Below are 18,466 nucleotides of genomic sequence, written 5' to 3'. Positions count from 1 at the left end.
GGAATTCAAAGAGTATATTGGGAATACAAATACCCTCATTTCTTGCTACTGCCATATAGTGCCAGTTTCTGACTGGGAATTCAAAGAATATATTGGGGTTACGTGCACCCACAATTTTTACTACTGGTATACAGTGCCATTGTCTGACTGGGAATTCAAAGAATATATTGGGGTTATAAATACCCTCATTTCTTGCTACTGCCATATAGTGCCAGTTTCTGACTGGTAATTCAAAGAATATATTGGGGTTACGTGCACCCACAATTTTTACTACTGGTATACAGTGCCATTGTCTGACTGGGAATTCAAAGAGTATATTGGGAATACAAATACCCTCATTTCTTGCTACTGCCATATAGTGCCAGTGTCTGACTGGGAATTCAAAGAATATATTGGGGTTACGTGCACCCACAATTTTTACTACTGGTATACAGTGCCAATTTCTAACTAGGAATTCAAAATGCGCAAGGCTCCCGGAAAGGGACGTGGACGAGGCCGTGGGCGAGGTCGGGGGAATGGTTCTGGGGAGCAAGGTAGCAGTGAAGCCACAGGGCGTCCCGTGCCTACTCCTGTGGGGCAGCAAGCATTGCGCCACTCCACAGTGCCAGGGTTGCTTGCCACATTAACTAAACTGCAGGGTACAAACCTTAGTAGGCCCGAGAACCAGGAACAGGTCTTGCAATGGCTGTCAGAGAACGCTTACAGCACATTGTCCAGCAGCCAGTCAGACTCTGCCTCCTCTCCTCCTATTACCCAACAGTCTTGTCTTCCTTCCTCCCAAAATTCCGAAGCTTTACAGAACAATAACCCAAACTGTCCCTGCTCCCCAGAGCTGTTCTCCGCTCCTTTCATTGTCCCTCAACCTGCCTCTCCACGTCACGATTCCACGAACCTAACAGAGGAGCATCTGTGTCCAGATGCTCAAACACTAGAGTCTCCTCCATCTCCGTTCGATTTGGTGGTGGATGACCAGCAACCCACCCTCATCGACGATGATGTGACGCAGTTGCCGTCAGGGCATCCAGTTGACCGGCGCATTGTGCGGGAGGAGGAGATGAGACAGGAGTTGGAAGAGGAAGTGGTGGATGATGAGGACACTGACCCGACCTGGACAGGGGGGATGTCAAGCGGGGAAAGTAGTGTGGATGTTGAGGCAGGTGCAGCACCAAAAAGGGTAGCTAGAGGCAGAGGCAGAGGTCAGCAGCTTAGGCGAAGCCAGGCCACACCCGGAATCTCCCAAGATGTTCCAGTTCGTACCCAGCCCCGAAAAACTCCCACCTCGAGGGCACGTTTCTCGAAGGTGTGGAGTTTTTTCAAGGAATGCGCCGAGGACAGATATAGTGTTGTCTGCACAATTTGCCTCTCGAAATTGATTAGGGGCTCTGAGAAGAGCAACCTGTCCACCACTTCAATGCGCCGTCATTTGGAATCCAAGCACTGGAATCAGTGGCAGGCAGCAACGGCAGGACAAAGGCCGCCTGCCGTTCACGCCACTGCCACTGCCTCTGCCACTGCCTCTGCCTCTGCCACTGCCACTGCTGACTGTGCTGGCGATGCACTCCAGAGGACGAGCCAGGACACCACTTCATCTGCCTCCGCCACTTTGTTGACTTCTACCTCATCCTCCCCTGGTCCTGTCTTATCTCCTTCTCCTGCACCATCAAAGGCACCATCAGGCGTTTCTTTACAACAACCCACCATCTCTCAGACATTGGAGCGGCGGCAGAAATACACTGCTAACCACCCACACGCGCAAGCCTTGAACGCCAACATCGCTAAACTGCTGGCCCAGGAGATGTTGGCGTTCCGGCTTGTTGAAACTCCCGCCTTCCTGGACCTGATGGCAACTGCGGCACCTCGCTATGCCGTCCCTAGCCGTCACTACTTCTCCCGGTGTGCCGTCCCCGCCTTGCACCAGCACGTGTCACTCAACATCAGGCGGGCCCTTAGTTCCGCGCTTTGCACAAAGGTCCACTTGACCACCGACGCGTGGACAAGTGCATGCGGACAGGGACGCTACATTTCACTGACGGCACACTGGGTGAATGTAGTTGAGGCTGGGACTGCTTCCCAAACTGGCCCGGTGTACCTCGTCTCCCCGCCTAACATTCCTGGCAGGGACACGAGAAGAACACCCCCCTCCTCCTCCTCCTCTACCGCCTCCTCCTCCGCCACCGCCTCCTCCTCCGCTGTTAGATTGACCCCAGCTACGAGTTGGAAACGTTGCAGCACTGGCGTTGGTAGACGTCAGCAGGCTGTGCTGAAGCTGATCAGCTTGGGGGACAGACAGCACACTGCCTCCGAGGTGAGGGATGCCCTCCTCGATGAGACGGCAATATGGTTTGAGCCGCTGCACCTGGGCCCAGGCATGGTCGTTTGTGATAACGGCCGGAACCTGGTAGCAGCTCTGGAGCTTGCCGGACTCCAACATGTTCCATGCCTGGCCCACGTCTTCAACCTAGTGGTGCAACGTTTCCTAAAGAGCTACCCCAATGTTCCAGAGCTACTGGTGAAAGTGCGGCGCATGTGCGCCCACTTTCGCAAGTCGACAGTAGCCGCTGCTAGCTTAAAATCTCTCCAGCAACGCCTGCATGTGCCACAACACCGGCTTTTGTGCGACGTCCCCACACGCTGGAACTCAACGTTTCAGATGTTGAATAGAGTGGTTGAGCAGCAGAGACCTTTGATGGAATACCAGCTACAAAACCCTAGGGTGCCACAAAGTCAGCTGCCTCAGTTTCACATCCATGAGTGGCCATGGATGAGAGACCTTTGTGACATCCTACGGGTCTTTGAGGAGTCCACAAGGAGGGTGAGCTCTGAGGATGCGATGGTGAGCCTTACAATCCCGCTCTTGTGTGTTCTGAGAGAATCCCTGATTGACATCAGGGATAACTCAGATCACACAGAGGAGTTAGGGATAGCATCCGATCCGTCACAGCTGGAGAGTAGGTCCACACATCTGTCCGCTTCACTGCGTTTAATGGAGGAGGAGGAGGAGGAGGAGGAAGAAGAGTTGTCCGATGATGTGATGGTGATACAGGAGGCTTCCGGGCAACTTCGAATCGTCCCATTGTTGCAGCGCGGATGGGTAGACATGGAGGATGAGGAGGAAATGGAGATTGAACTTTCCGGTGGGGCCAGAGGAGTCATGCCAACTAACACTGTGGCAGACATGGCTGAGTTCATGTTGGGGTGCTTTACAACCGACAAGCGTATTGTCAAAATCATGGAGGACAACCAGTACTGGATCTTTGCTATCCTTGACCCCCGGTATAAAAACAACATCTCGTCTTTTATTCCGGTAGAGGGGAGGGCCAATCGCATCAATGCTTGCCACAGGCAATTGGTGCAGAATATGATGGAGATGTTTCCAGCATGTGACGTTGGCGGCAGGGAGGGCAGTTCCTCCAGTAGGCAACCAAGTTCTCACCGGTCCACACAAACGAGGGGCACACTGTCTAAGGTCTGGGACACCTTGATGGCACCCCCTCGCCCCCCCTCACCTAGTGTCACCAGGCGTGAGAAGTATAGGCGCATGTTGCGGGAATACCTTTCCGACCACAGCCCTGTCCTCTCCGACCCCTCTGCGCCCTACACGTATTGGGTGTCGAAGTTGGACCTGTGGCTTGAACTTGCCCTATATGCCTTGGAGGTGCTGTCCTGTCCTGCCGCCAGCGTCCTATCTGAGAGGGTGTTCAGTGCAGCCGGTGGCATCATCACTGACAAGCGCACCCGTCTGTCAGCTGAGAGTGCCGACCGGCTCACTTTGATAAAAATGAACCACCACTGGATAGAGCCTTCATTTTTGTGCCCACCTGTGTAAAGCACCCCAACATGAAACTCCATGTCTGTACTCAACCTCTCCAATTCCTCCGCATCCTCATACTCATCCACCATAAGCGTTGCACAATTCTGCTAATACTAGGCTCCCTCCAACATGATTTCCCCCAACTCTGCTGGTTAGAGGCTCCCTCCACCCTGATTTCCACCAACTCTGCTGGTTAGAGGCTCCCTCCACCCTGCTTTCCCACAACTCTGCTGGTTAGAGGCTCCTTCCACCATGAATTTGCCCAAACTGGGCTGTTTAGAGGCTCCCTCCACCATGAATTTGCCCAAACTGGGCTGTTTAGAGGCTCCCTCCACCATGAATTGGTCCAAACTGGGTTTTTTAGAGGCTCCCTCCACCATGAATTGGTCCAAACTGGGCTGGTTAGAGGCTCCCTCCACCATGAATTGGTCCAAACTGGGGTGGTTAGAGGCTCCCTCCACCATTAATTGGTCCAAACTGGGCTGGTTAGAGGCTCCCTCCACCATTAATTGGTCCAAACTGGGCTGGTTAGAGGCTCCCTCCACCATTAATTGGTCCAAACTGGGCTGGTTAGAGGCTCCCTCCACCATTAATTGGTCCAAACTGGGCTGGTTAGAGGCTCCCTCCACCATTAATTGGTCCAAACTGGGCTGGTTAGAGGCTCCCTCCACCATGAATTTGCCCAAACTGGGCTGTTTAGAGGCTCCCTCCACCATGAATTGGTCCAAACTGGGTTTTTTAGAGGCTCCCTCCACCATGAATTTGCCCAAACTGGGCTGTTTAGAGGCTCCCTCCACCATGAATTTGCCCAAACTGGGCTGGTTAGAGGCTCCCTCCACCATGAATTGGTCCAAACTGGGGTTTTTAGAGGCTCCCTCCACCATGAATTGGTCCAAACTTGGCTGTTTAGAGGCTCCCTCCACCATGAATTGGTCCAAACTGGGGTGGTTAGAGGCTCCCTCCACCATTAATTGGTCCAAACTGGGCTGGTTAGAGGCTCCCTCCACCATTAATTGGTCCAAACTGGGCTGGTTAGAGGCTCCCTCCACCATGAATTGGTCCAAACTGGGTTTTTTAGAGGCTCCCTCCACCATGAATTTGCCCAAACTGGGCTGTTTAGAGGCTCCCTCCACCATGAATTGGTCCAAACTGGGCTGGTTAGAGGCTCCCTCCACCATGAATTTCCCAAAACTTGGCTGTTTAGAGGCTCCCTCCACCATTAATTGGTCCAAACTGGGCTGGTTAGAGGCTCCCTCCACCATGAATTGGTCCAAACTGGGGTTTTTAGAGGCTCCCTCCACCATGAATTGGTCCAAACTTGGCTGTTTAGAGGCTCCCTCCACCATGAATTGGTCCAAACTGGGGTGGTTAGAGGCTCCCTCCACCATTAATTGGTCCAAACTGGGCTGGTTAGAGGCTCCCTCCACCATTAATTGGTCCAAACTGGGCTGGTTAGAGGCTCCCTCCACCATGAATTTGCCCAAACTGGGCTGTTTAGAGGCTCCCTCCACCATGAATTTGCCCAAACTGGGCTGGTTAGAGGCTCCCTCCACCATGAATTGGTCCAAACGGGTTTTTAGAGGCTCCCTTCACCATGAATTGGTCCAAACTTGGCTGTTTAGAGGCTCCCTCCACCATGAATTGGTCCAAACTGGGTTTTTTAGAGGCTCCCTCCACCATGAATTTGCCCAAACTGGGCTGTTTAGAGGCTCCCTCCACCATGAATTTGCCCAAACTGGGCTGGTTAGAGGCTCCCTCCACCATGAATTGGTCCAAACTGGGGTTTTTAGAGGCTCCCTCCACCATGAATTGGTCCAAACTTGGCTGTTTAGAGGCTCCCTCCACCATTAATTGGTCCAAACTGGGCTGGTTAGAGGCTCCCTCCACCATTAATTGGTCCAAACTGGGCTGGTTAGAGGCTCCCTCCACCATGAATTTGCCCAAACTGGGCTGTTTAGAGGCTCCCTCCACCATGAATTTGCCCAAACTGGGCTGGTTAGAGGCTCCCTCCACCATGAATTGGTCCAAACTGGGGTTTTTAGAGGCTCCCTCCACCATGAATTGGTCCAAACTTGGCTGTTTAGAGGCTCCCTCCACCATTAATTGGTCCAAACTGGGCTGGTTAGAGGCTCCCTCCACCATGAATTGGTCCAAACTGGGTTTTTTAGAGGCTCCGTCCACCATGAATTTGCCCAAACTGGGCTGTTTAGAGGCTCCCTCCACCATGAATTTGCCCAAACTGGGCTGGTTAGAGGCTCCCTCCACCATGAATTGGTCCAAACTGGGTTTTTTAGAGGCTCCCTCCACCATGAATTTGCCCAAACTGGGCTGTTTAGAGGCTCCCTCCACCATGAATTGGTCCAAACTGGGCTGGTTAGAGGCTCCCTCCACCATGAATTTCCCAAAACTTGGCTGTTTAGAGGCTCCCTCCACCATTAATTGGTCCAAACTGGGCTGGTTAGAGGCTCCCTCCACCATGAATTGGTCCAAACTGGGTTTTTTAGAGGCTCCCTCCACCATGAATTTGCCCAAACTGGGCTGTTTAGAGGCTCCCTCCACCATGAATTGGTCCAAACTGAGCTGGTTAGAGACTCCCTCCACCATGAATTTCCCAAAACTTGGCTGTTTAGAGGCTCCCTCCACCATTAATTGGTCCAAACTGGGCTGGTTAGAGGCTCCCTCCACCATGAATTGGTCCAAACTGGGGTTTTTAGAGGCTCCCTCCACCATGAATTGGTCCAAACTTGGCTGTTTAGAGGCTCCCTCCACCATGAATTGGTCCAAACTGGGGTGGTTAGAGGCTCCCTCCACCATTAATTGGTCCAAACTGGGCTGGTTAGAGGCTCCCTCCACCATTATTTGGTCCAAACTGGGCTGGTTAGAGGCTCCCTCCACCATGAATTTGCCCAAACTGGGCTGTTTAGAGGCTCCCTCCACCATGAATTTGCCCAAACTGGGCTGGTTAGAGGCTCCCTCCACCATGAATTGGTCCAAACGGGTTTTTAGAGGCTCCCTTCACCATGAATTGGTCCAAACTTGGCTGTTTAGAGGCTCCCTCCACCATGAATTGGTCCAAACTGGGTTTTTTAGAGGCTCCCTCCACCATGAATTTGCCCAAACTGGGCTGTTTAGAGGCTCCCTCCACCATGAATTTGCCCAAACTGGGCTGGTTAGAGGCTCCCTCCACCATGAATTGGTCCAAACTGGGGTTTTTAGAGGCTCCCTCCACCATGAATTGGTCCAAACTTGGCTGTTTAGAGGCTCCCTCCACCATGAATTGGTCCAAACTGGGGTGGTTAGAGGCTCCCTCCACCATTAATTGGTCCAAACTGGGCTGGTTAGAGGCTCCCTCCACCATGAATTGGTCCAAACTGGGTTTTTTAGAGGCTCCCTCCACCATGAATTTGCCCAAACTGGGCTGTTTAGAGGCTCCCTCCACCATGAATTTGCCCAAACTGGGCTGGTTAGAGGCTCCCTCCACCATGAATTGGTCCAAACTGGGTTTTTTAGAGGCTCCCTCCACCATGAATTTGCCCAAACTGGGCTGTTTAGAGGCTCCCTCCACCATGAATTGGTCCAAACTGGGCTGGTTAGAGGCTCCCTCCACCATGAATTTCCCAAAACTTGGCTGTTTAGAGGCTCCCTCCACCATTAATTGGTCCAAACTGGGCTGGTTAGAGGCTCCCTCCACCATGAATTGGTCCAAACTGGGGTTTTTAGAGGCTCCCTCCACCATGAATTGGTCCAAACTTGGCTGTTTAGAGGCTCCCTCCACCATGAATTGGTCCAAACTGGGGTGGTTAGAGGCTCCCTCCACCATTAATTGGTCCAAACTGGGCTGGTTAGAGGCTCCCTCCACCATTAATTGGTCCAAACTGGGCTGGTTAGAGGCTCCCTCCACCATGAATTTGCCCAAACTGGGCTGTTTAGAGGCTCCCTCCACCATGAATTTGCCCAAACTGGGCTGGTTAGAGGCTCCCTCCACCATGAATTGGTCCAAACGGGTTTTTAGAGGCTCCCTTCACCATGAATTGGTCCAAACTTGGCTGTTTAGAGGCTCCCTCCACCATGAATTGGTCCAAACTGGGTTTTTTAGAGGCTCCCTCCACCATGAATTTGCCCAAACTGGGCTGTTTAGAGGCTCCCTCCACCATGAATTTGCCCAAACTGGGCTGGTTAGAGGCTCCCTCCACCATGAATTGGTCCAAACTGGGGTTTTTAGAGGCTCCCTCCACCATGAATTGGTCCAAACTTGGCTGTTTAGAGGCTCCCTCCACCATGAATTGGTCCAAACTGGGGTGGTTAGAGGCTCCCTCCACCATTAATTGGTCCAAACTGGGCTGGTTAGAGGCTCCCTCCACCATTAATTGGTCCAAACTGGGCTGGTTAGAGGCTCCCTCCACCATGAATTGGTCCAAACTGGGTTTTTTAGAGGCTCCCTCCACCATGAATTTGCCCAAACTGGGCTGTTTAGAGGCTCCCTCCACCATGAATTGGTCCAAACTGGGCTGGTTAGAGGCTCCCTCCACCATGAATTTCCCAAAACTTGGCTGTTTAGAGGCTCCCTCCACCATTAATTGGTCCAAACTGGGCTGGTTAGAGGCTCCCTCCACCATGAATTGGTCCAAACTGGGGTTTTTAGAGGCTCCCTCCACCATGAATTGGTCCAAACTTGGCTGTTTAGAGGCTCCCTCCACCATGAATTGGTCCAAACTGGGGTGGTTAGAGGCTCCCTCCACCATTAATTGGTCCAAACTGGGCTGGTTAGAGGCTCCCTCCACCATTAATTGGTCCAAACTGGGCTGGTTAGAGGCTCCCTCCACCATGAATTTGCCCAAACTGGGCTGTTTAGAGGCTCCCTCCACCATGAATTTGCCCAAACTGGGCTGGTTAGAGGCTCCCTCCACCATGAATTGGTCCAAACGGGTTTTTAGAGGCTCCCTTCACCATGAATTGGTCCAAACTTGGCTGTTTAGAGGCTCCCTCCACCATGAATTGGTCCAAACTGGGGTGGTTAGAGGCTCCCTCCACCATTAATTGGTCCAAACTGGGCTGGTTAGAGGCTCCCTCCACCATTAATTGGTCCAAACTGGGCTGGTTAGAGGCTCCCTCCACCATGAATTGGTCCAAACTGGGGTTTTTAGAGGCTCCCTCCACCATGAATTGGTCCAAACTTGGCTGTTTAGAGGCTCCCTCCACCATTAATTGGTCCAAACTGGGCTGGTTAGAGGCTCCCTCCACCATTAATTGGTCCAAACTGGGCTGGTTAGAGGCTCCCTCCACCATGAATTTGCCCAAACTGGGCTGTTTAGAGGCTCCCTCCACCATGAATTTGCCCAAACTGGGCTGGTTAGAGGCTCCCTCCACCATGAATTGGTCCAAACTGGGGTTTTTAGAGGCTCCCTCCACCATGAATTGGTCCAAACTTGGCTGTTTAGAGGCTCCCTCCACCATTAATTGGTCCAAACTGGGCTGGTTAGAGGCTCCCTCCACCATGAATTGGTCCAAACTGGGTTTTTTAGAGGCTCCGTCCACCATGAATTTGCCCAAACTGGGCTGTTTAGAGGCTCCCTCCACCATGAATTTGCCCAAACTGGGCTGGTTAGAGGCTCCCTCCACCATGAATTGGTCCAAACTGGGTTTTTTAGAGGCTCCCTCCACCATGAATTTGCCCAAACTGGGCTGTTTAGAGGCTCCCTCCACCATGAATTTGCCCAAACTGGGCTGGTTAGAGGCTCCCTCCACCATGAATTGGTCCAAACTGGGGTTTTTAGAGGCTCCCTCCACCATGAATTGGTCCAAACTTGGCTGTTTAGAGGCTCCCTCCACCATGAATTGGTCCAAACTGGGGTGGTTAGAGGCTCCCTCCACCATTAATTGGTCCAAACTGGGCTGGTTAGAGGCTCCCTCCACCATTAATTGGTCCAAACTGGGCTGGTTAGAGGCTCCCTCCACCATGAATTGGTCCAAACTGGGTTTTTTAGAGGCTCCCTCCACCATGAATTTGCCCAAACTGGGCTGTTTAGAGGCTCCCTCCACCATGAATTGGTCCAAACTGGGCTGGTTAGAGGCTCCCTCCACCATGAATTTCCCAAAACTTGGCTGTTTAGAGGCTCCCTCCACCATTAATTGGTCCAAACTGGGCTGGTTAGAGGCTCCCTCCACCATGAATTGGTCCAAACTGGGGTTTTTAGAGGCTCCCTCCACCATGAATTGGTCCAAACTTGGCTGTTTAGAGGCTCCCTCCACCATGAATTGGTCCAAACTGGGGTGGTTAGAGGCTCCCTCCACCATTAATTGGTCCAAACTGGGCTGGTTAGAGGCTCCCTCCACCATTAATTGGTCCAAACTGGGCTGGTTAGAGGCTCCCTCCACCATGAATTTGCCCAAACTGGGCTGTTTAGAGGCTCCCTCCACCATGAATTTGCCCAAACTGGGCTGGTTAGAGGCTCCCTCCACCATGAATTGGTCCAAACGGGTTTTTAGAGGCTCCCTTCACCATGAATTGGTCCAAACTTGGCTGTTTAGAGGCTCCCTCCACCATGAATTGGTCCAAACTGGGTTTTTTAGAGGCTCCCTCCACCATGAATTTGCCCAAACTGGGCTGTTTAGAGGCTCCCTCCACCATGAATTTGCCCAAACTGGGCTGGTTAGAGGCTCCCTCCACCATGAATTGGTCCAAACTGGGGTTTTTAGAGGCTCCCTCCACCATGAATTGGTCCAAACTTGGCTGTTTAGAGGCTCCCTCCACCATTAATTGGTCCAAACTGGGCTGGTTAGAGGCTCCCTCCACCATTAATTGGTCCAAACTGGGCTGGTTAGAGGCTCCCTCCACCATGAATTTGCCCAAACTGGGCTGTTTAGAGGCTCCCTCCACCATGAATTTGCCCAAACTGGGCTGGTTAGAGGCTCCCTCCACCATGAATTGGTCCAAACTGGGGTTTTTAGAGGCTCCCTCCACCATGAATTGGTCCAAACTTGGCTGTTTAGAGGCTCCCTCCACCATTAATTGGTCCAAACTGGGCTGGTTAGAGGCTCCCTCCACCATGAATTGGTCCAAACTGGGTTTTTTAGAGGCTCCGTCCACCATGAATTTGCCCAAACTGGGCTGTTTAGAGGCTCCCTCCACCATGAATTTGCCCAAACTGGGCTGGTTAGAGGCTCCCTCCACCATGAATTGGTCCAAACTGGGTTTTTTAGAGGCTCCCTCCACCATGAATTTGCCCAAACTGGGCTGTTTAGAGGCTCCCTCCACCATGAATTGGTCCAAACTGGGCTGGTTAGAGGCTCCCTCCACCATGAATTTCCCAAAACTTGGCTGTTTAGAGGCTCCCTCCACCATTAATTGGTCCAAACTGGGCTGGTTAGAGGCTCCCTCCACCATGAATTGGTCCAAACTGGGTTTTTTAGAGGCTCCCTCCACCATGAATTTGCCCAAACTGGGCTGTTTAGAGGCTCCCTCCACCATGAATTGGTCCAAACTGAGCTGGTTAGAGACTCCCTCCACCATGAATTTCCCAAAACTTGGCTGTTTAGAGGCTCCCTCCACCATTAATTGGTCCAAACTGGGCTGGTTAGAGGCTCCCTCCACCATGAATTGGTCCAAACTGGGGTTTTTAGAGGCTCCCTCCACCATGAATTGGTCCAAACTTGGCTGTTTAGAGGCTCCCTCCACCATGAATTGGTCCAAACTGGGGTGGTTAGAGGCTCCCTCCACCATTAATTGGTCCAAACTGGGCTGGTTAGAGGCTCCCTCCACCATTATTTGGTCCAAACTGGGCTGGTTAGAGGCTCCCTCCACCATGAATTTGCCCAAACTGGGCTGTTTAGAGGCTCCCTCCACCATGAATTTGCCCAAACTGGGCTGGTTAGAGGCTCCCTCCACCATGAATTGGTCCAAACGGGTTTTTAGAGGCTCCCTTCACCATGAATTGGTCCAAACTTGGCTGTTTAGAGGCTCCCTCCACCATGAATTGGTCCAAACTGGGTTTTTTAGAGGCTCCCTCCACCATGAATTTGCCCAAACTGGGCTGTTTAGAGGCTCCCTCCACCATGAATTTGCCCAAACTGGGCTGGTTAGAGGCTCCCTCCACCATGAATTGGTCCAAACTGGGGTTTTTAGAGGCTCCCTCCACCATGAATTGGTCCAAACTTGGCTGTTTAGAGGCTCCCTCCACCATGAATTGGTCCAAACTGGGGTGGTTAGAGGCTCCCTCCACCATTAATTGGTCCAAACTGGGCTGGTTAGAGGCTCCCTCCACCATGAATTGGTCCAAACTGGGTTTTTTAGAGGCTCCCTCCACCATGAATTTGCCCAAACTGGGCTGTTTAGAGGCTCCCTCCACCATGAATTTGCCCAAACTGGGCTGGTTAGAGGCTCCCTCCACCATGAATTGGTCCAAACTGGGTTTTTTAGAGGCTCCCTCCACCATGAATTTGCCCAAACTGGGCTGTTTAGAGGCTCCCTCCACCATGAATTGGTCCAAACTGGGCTGGTTAGAGGCTCCCTCCACCATGAATTTCCCAAAACTTGGCTGTTTAGAGGCTCCCTCCACCATTAATTGGTCCAAACTGGGCTGGTTAGAGGCTCCCTCCACCATGAATTGGTCCAAACTGGGGTTTTTAGAGGCTCCCTCCACCATGAATTGGTCCAAACTTGGCTGTTTAGAGGCTCCCTCCACCATGAATTGGTCCAAACTGGGGTGGTTAGAGGCTCCCTCCACCATTAATTGGTCCAAACTGGGCTGGTTAGAGGCTCCCTCCACCATTAATTGGTCCAAACTGGGCTGGTTAGAGGCTCCCTCCACCATGAATTTGCCCAAACTGGGCTGTTTAGAGGCTCCCTCCACCATGAATTTGCCCAAACTGGGCTGGTTAGAGGCTCCCTCCACCATGAATTGGTCCAAACGGGTTTTTAGAGGCTCCCTTCACCATGAATTGGTCCAAACTTGGCTGTTTAGAGGCTCCCTCCACCATGAATTGGTCCAAACTGGGTTTTTTAGAGGCTCCCTCCACCATGAATTTGCCCAAACTGGGCTGTTTAGAGGCTCCCTCCACCATGAATTTGCCCAAACTGGGCTGGTTAGAGGCTCCCTCCACCATGAATTGGTCCAAACTGGGGTTTTTAGAGGCTCCCTCCACCATGAATTGGTCCAAACTTGGCTGTTTAGAGGCTCCCTCCACCATGAATTGGTCCAAACTGGGGTGGTTAGAGGCTCCCTCCACCATTAATTGGTCCAAACTGGGCTGGTTAGAGGCTCCCTCCACCATTAATTGGTCCAAACTGGGCTGGTTAGAGGCTCCCTCCACCATGAATTGGTCCAAACTGGGTTTTTTAGAGGCTCCCTCCACCATGAATTTGCCCAAACTGGGCTGTTTAGAGGCTCCCTCCACCATGAATTGGTCCAAACTGGGCTGGTTAGAGGCTCCCTCCACCATGAATTTCCCAAAACTTGGCTGTTTAGAGGCTCCCTCCACCATTAATTGGTCCAAACTGGGCTGGTTAGAGGCTCCCTCCACCATGAATTGGTCCAAACTGGGGTTTTTAGAGGCTCCCTCCACCATGAATTGGTCCAAACTTGGCTGTTTAGAGGCTCCCTCCACCATGAATTGGTCCAAACTGGGGTGGTTAGAGGCTCCCTCCACCATTAATTGGTCCAAACTGGGCTGGTTAGAGGCTCCCTCCACCATTAATTGGTCCAAACTGGGCTGGTTAGAGGCTCCCTCCACCATGAATTTGCCCAAACTGGGCTGTTTAGAGGCTCCCTCCACCATGAATTTGCCCAAACTGGGCTGGTTAGAGGCTCCCTCCACCATGAATTGGTCCAAACGGGTTTTTAGAGGCTCCCTTCACCATGAATTGGTCCAAACTTGGCTGTTTAGAGGCTCCCTCCACCATGAATTGGTCCAAACTGGGGTGGTTAGAGGCTCCCTCCACCATTAATTGGTCCAAACTGGGCTGGTTAGAGGCTCCCTCCACCATTAATTGGTCCAAACTGGGCTGGTTAGAGGCTCCCTCCACCATGAATTGGTCCAAACTGGGGTTTTTAGAGGCTCCCTCCACCATGAATTGGTCCAAACTTGGCTGTTTAGAGGCTCCCTCCACCATTAATTGGTCCAAACTGGGCTGGTTAGAGGCTCCCTCCACCATGAATTGGTCCAAACTTGGTTTTTTAGAGGCTCCCTCCACCATGAATTTGCCCAAACTGGGCTGTTTAGAGGCTCCCTCCACCATGAATTGGTCCAAACTGGGGTGGTTAGAGGCTCCCTCCACCATTAATTGGTCCAAACTGGGCTGGTTAGAGGCTCCCTCCACCATTAATTGGTCCAAACTGGGTTTTTTAGAGGCTCCCTCCACCATGAATTTGCCCAAACTGGGCTGGTTAGAGGCTCCCTCCACCATGAATTGGTCCAAACTGGGGTTTTTAGAGGCTCCCTCCACCATGAATTTGCCCAAACTCTGCTGGTTAGAGGCTCAATCCACCCTGATTTTCAAAACAAATGTTGGTGCCAACCTCAACTTACTACAAGGGCCAAATTCACTGCTGGTGACAAGCTCTCCTCACTGCAAGTGCCAAATACACATGTTTCAAGGTGTTTTCCTACTGTCAGAGAGGTGGTATTGAGTGTGTAAAGTGTGTAGTTGTTAGGCTGTGATGTTGGGGTAATAGAGGGTCTTTGGTGTGTTAGATGCCCCCAGACATGCTTCCCCTGCTGTCCCAGTGTCATTCCAGAGGTGTTGGCATCATTTCCTGGGGTGTCATAGTGGACTTGGTGACCCTCCAGACACGGATTTGGGTTTCCCCCTTAACGAGTATCTGTTCCCCATAGACTATAATGGGGTTCGAAACCCGTTCGAACACACGAACATTGAGCGGCTGTTCGAATCGAATTTCGAACCTCGAACATTTTAGTGTTCGCTCATCTCTAGTATTTATCAATTTATTGTCGTATGATTAATTGTGAGACACTATGTTCATTTTATCCATCGGTTAGTTTTTGCATTGTGTTTTTCATTTTCATTTAATTATTTTCCAATGTTAGAGTATCATCTTTTAAAATTTTCAGTATAATTTATTATATTAGTATTTCTTTTATGTATTTATTATTTTTATTTATCATTGTTTTTTGTTTCTTTATTTCTTTATTTTCTTTCATTCTCTTTACTTTCTTTTCATTATTAATCATTCATTATTTATTTCTTATATTGCATGTATTGTTTTATAATTCTGTATTTTTATTACTTGATACTATTATATAGTATGGGATCTTCTTTATATGATTGGTGTCTCGCAATTATCATGTAGATATGTATGGTCAGTATTATGGAATTTCTATTTATGTTTTCCTCTAAACACTGCCAATCCAGCCCTATTTGTATACTCTCCAACTCCAGCTTACATGTATTTTAAAACACAGCCTGGCGAGGGGCACATCTTGTCCCTGCACTGGCCTCACGACATCCACGGGCGCTATTGTGGTCATGTCACAGGTTTGCATCGCAGGATGTGGCCTTTCATATCCGAACATGTGTGCCCGGGATTTCCTGATGTCGTCATGGTGTGATTTGCCGTTCATTCGTTAGGTGTGTTACCATTCCTGGCCTCATATATATAGTCCCTCTGCTTCGAGTGACGTACCCTCCTGATGAAGAATTGGCAGACAAAATGCGTTGAGGTGTCGACCATCCATGTTATATCTAGTACACCAGGGCTCCAGTATTTAACATGGCTACAGGTATTATTATATTTTTGTGAAATAGCTCATTATTTGGGGACTATGTTCATTGACATTTATTTTATCTATGAGGATATGCGGTTGTGTATGCTTGACACTTTGTGAATAATCCACATCAATCTTTGGTCCTGATATAAACGTGCAAAGGTAATCATTACTAAACTTCTACTTAATATATTTTCTTATAATCTACTTTATATTAACTTTAGCCTTTTTGGCATTTTGCACAAAGTCTTTTTGTCTTATTCAATTGTTTATCTAAACTTCCTACATTGTCCCTGTTATACATTTTTGGTCACTTTGTGTAACATTTATGTCATATATGTGTACTATGTGTAAGGAGAGCACTGGTCAGATATGCTGCTCAGAGAAATGCTCATCACCCTGAACACACCTTCCCTACTGTGAAACATGGTGGTGGTAGCATCATGCTATGGGGATGCTTTTCAGCAGCCAGGACAGGGAAGCTAGTCAGAATTGATGGGAAGATGGATGGAGATAAATACAGGGCAATCCTAGAAGAAAACCTGTTGGAGGCTGCAATAGACTTGAGACTGGACTATTTAAAACAAACAAGGGAAAATTTAAAAAATTCTGATAGTATACAGGTACACAGTCCTGCCATATTAATGTAACCACCATCTACTTTTGACGTCAACGTTAAATAACCAATCATAGAAGACAGGTGTCATCAGCCATCTGGGTTCACTCATCATTGTGGAAGGCACAATGGATCAACACAAGTATGCATCTAGCCTTGCGGACCATGTTCACCCCTACATGCGAAATGTGTTTCCACTGGATGAATGCATCTACCAGCAGGACAATGCGACATGCCATAAAGCTCACAGTGTACGTGTGTGGTTCGAGGAGCACCAGGATAAATTTATAGTACACGCTTGGCCAGCAAATTCCCCAGACTTGAACCCAATCAAGAATCTGTGGAACCACCTCGATTGGATTGTCCGCGCCATGGATACTCAACCATGTAACCTAGCGCAGCTGGCCACGCATTGGAGTTGTTATGGCTCAACATCCCAGTGAACATCATTACAACATCCCCTCTCCTCCTGCACATCTCGCAGCTGTCCGCTCTGTGAAAGGTGGTTATTCTGGATTTTGACAGGTGGTCACATTAATGTGACTGGACTGTGTAAGACTCTACATTTCAAGAAAATTATTTCTAATATACACCTATAAAAAATATTATGGAATGACTGTGATTTTAAATCCAATAGGAACATTAAGAAATCTTGTCTACGTAGACAAAGCTAGATACATGCCAGACATTTTAATAAATTAAACCAGGACTCAGATATATCATGAATAATGAGATTTATTATGAGCGGTATCAATGATTTATACATTAAATTAGCACAATGCTTTTGATTCTGTGATGTGTTTTTATGGCTTTCAATTCCATCATCTGTAAAGAAAATTAAAGAGTTAAAATCATAATTATTATAGTACTATAACAAGCAGATTATAATCCATTAATTAACGAATTAAGAATTGTTAATGGGGTATACAAGACAGTGAAAATTACTTCCTATGTAAAAGATAGGGGGTAACTTACTGATTTACTATACTATGAATTAGAATTTTAAAAAAAATCAAATGACCAAAAAAAAAAAAACAATAGTTTGTGGACTCTACATGCACCTGGCCTTATTATTACACTTTTGTCTGGCATATTAATGGCTTCTGGTCTTGGCTAAATGGGATTCAAAAACAAACCTCTCATAAGACTATCATTACACACATTAATTATTATAGAAATAAATCTTTTTAGAAAATTACCTTGTTCATTTTAATCACTTATGTTTATCCAGAATAAAAGAAATAAGAGGATGTAATGATCAATAACTCACATGAAAAAATTGTTTTCTTAGCCCCCAATTGGCAACTTTATGTCCAAGCCCAACTAAAATAAAATGATGTAAAAAGATTTATCAGCGGACTTTAATATACTAGTAATATATAAGATAAAGTTTGAACGAACAATGTATATAATATTATTAAGTTTATGTTATTATTCTCTCAATACAACTTAAATTTATTGTTACCTTTCAGCTTAAATTATATTGATAAATAAGTTACAATTACTTAATCTGTAGTTAAGGTACTTAACACTGAATGTTATAGTTTTACATAAAACCAGCTACATGGATGTCTTACCAGCAACTTGCGTAAGTCTAGCAGTGTCTTTCCCTATAAAAAGATACAGATAAAAAGCACAAATTTAAGTAAATAAGTTATATTCCTAAGTAACAGAAAAGTCTTCATATTATCTAATATCTTACCAATAGGTCACATAGGAAATTCAGAACAATATCCGATACTCCTAGTTCTTCCTACAATTAAATAGAAGGATATTGAGATGAAAAGAGTTATTTTAAATCGCAAATTTATAAAACAAGAAAATAAAAGTATTTCTGTAAACAATAGCATTGCCATAACATATCTTGATGTTAAATCGTCACATTATGTTATTTCACCTCCTCTAATGATTTTGAGTATCAAATTATTTTTAATGCTGAATTTATTCAGAAAATTATATCTCAGAAGAGATGCTTAGTGCTTACCAGTGTTTTAAAGAGTTCCAGACCAAGCTGTTCTGCTACTTCTCCAACGTTGTTCCCAACTTCCTCCTAGAAATTATAGACAAGCACAAAAAGAATTGAAGAAAAAAATAAAGCTAAAAATAAATGAATAAATAGTAAATAATGAGCTATAACATAATTACCAGGAAGTCTTCAAGAGATAGAATTTCATCAACTGTACAACCTGCATCTTTCTAAAAGAAAGAAAGGGTAAAAGTTGGTATTCAATATTATCAAAATGTTATTTCAATCTAGTCAGCTAATCACCTCTGTCCAAAATGTATGTGTGGAGCAAATAAGAGCATTATATTGTGTG

Source organism: Leptodactylus fuscus, chromosome 5, assembly GCF_031893055.1.
Source record: "Leptodactylus fuscus isolate aLepFus1 chromosome 5, aLepFus1.hap2, whole genome shotgun sequence".
Lineage (NCBI taxonomy): Eukaryota > Metazoa > Chordata > Amphibia > Anura > Leptodactylidae > Leptodactylus > Leptodactylus fuscus.
This window is presented reverse-complemented; position numbering follows the sequence as displayed.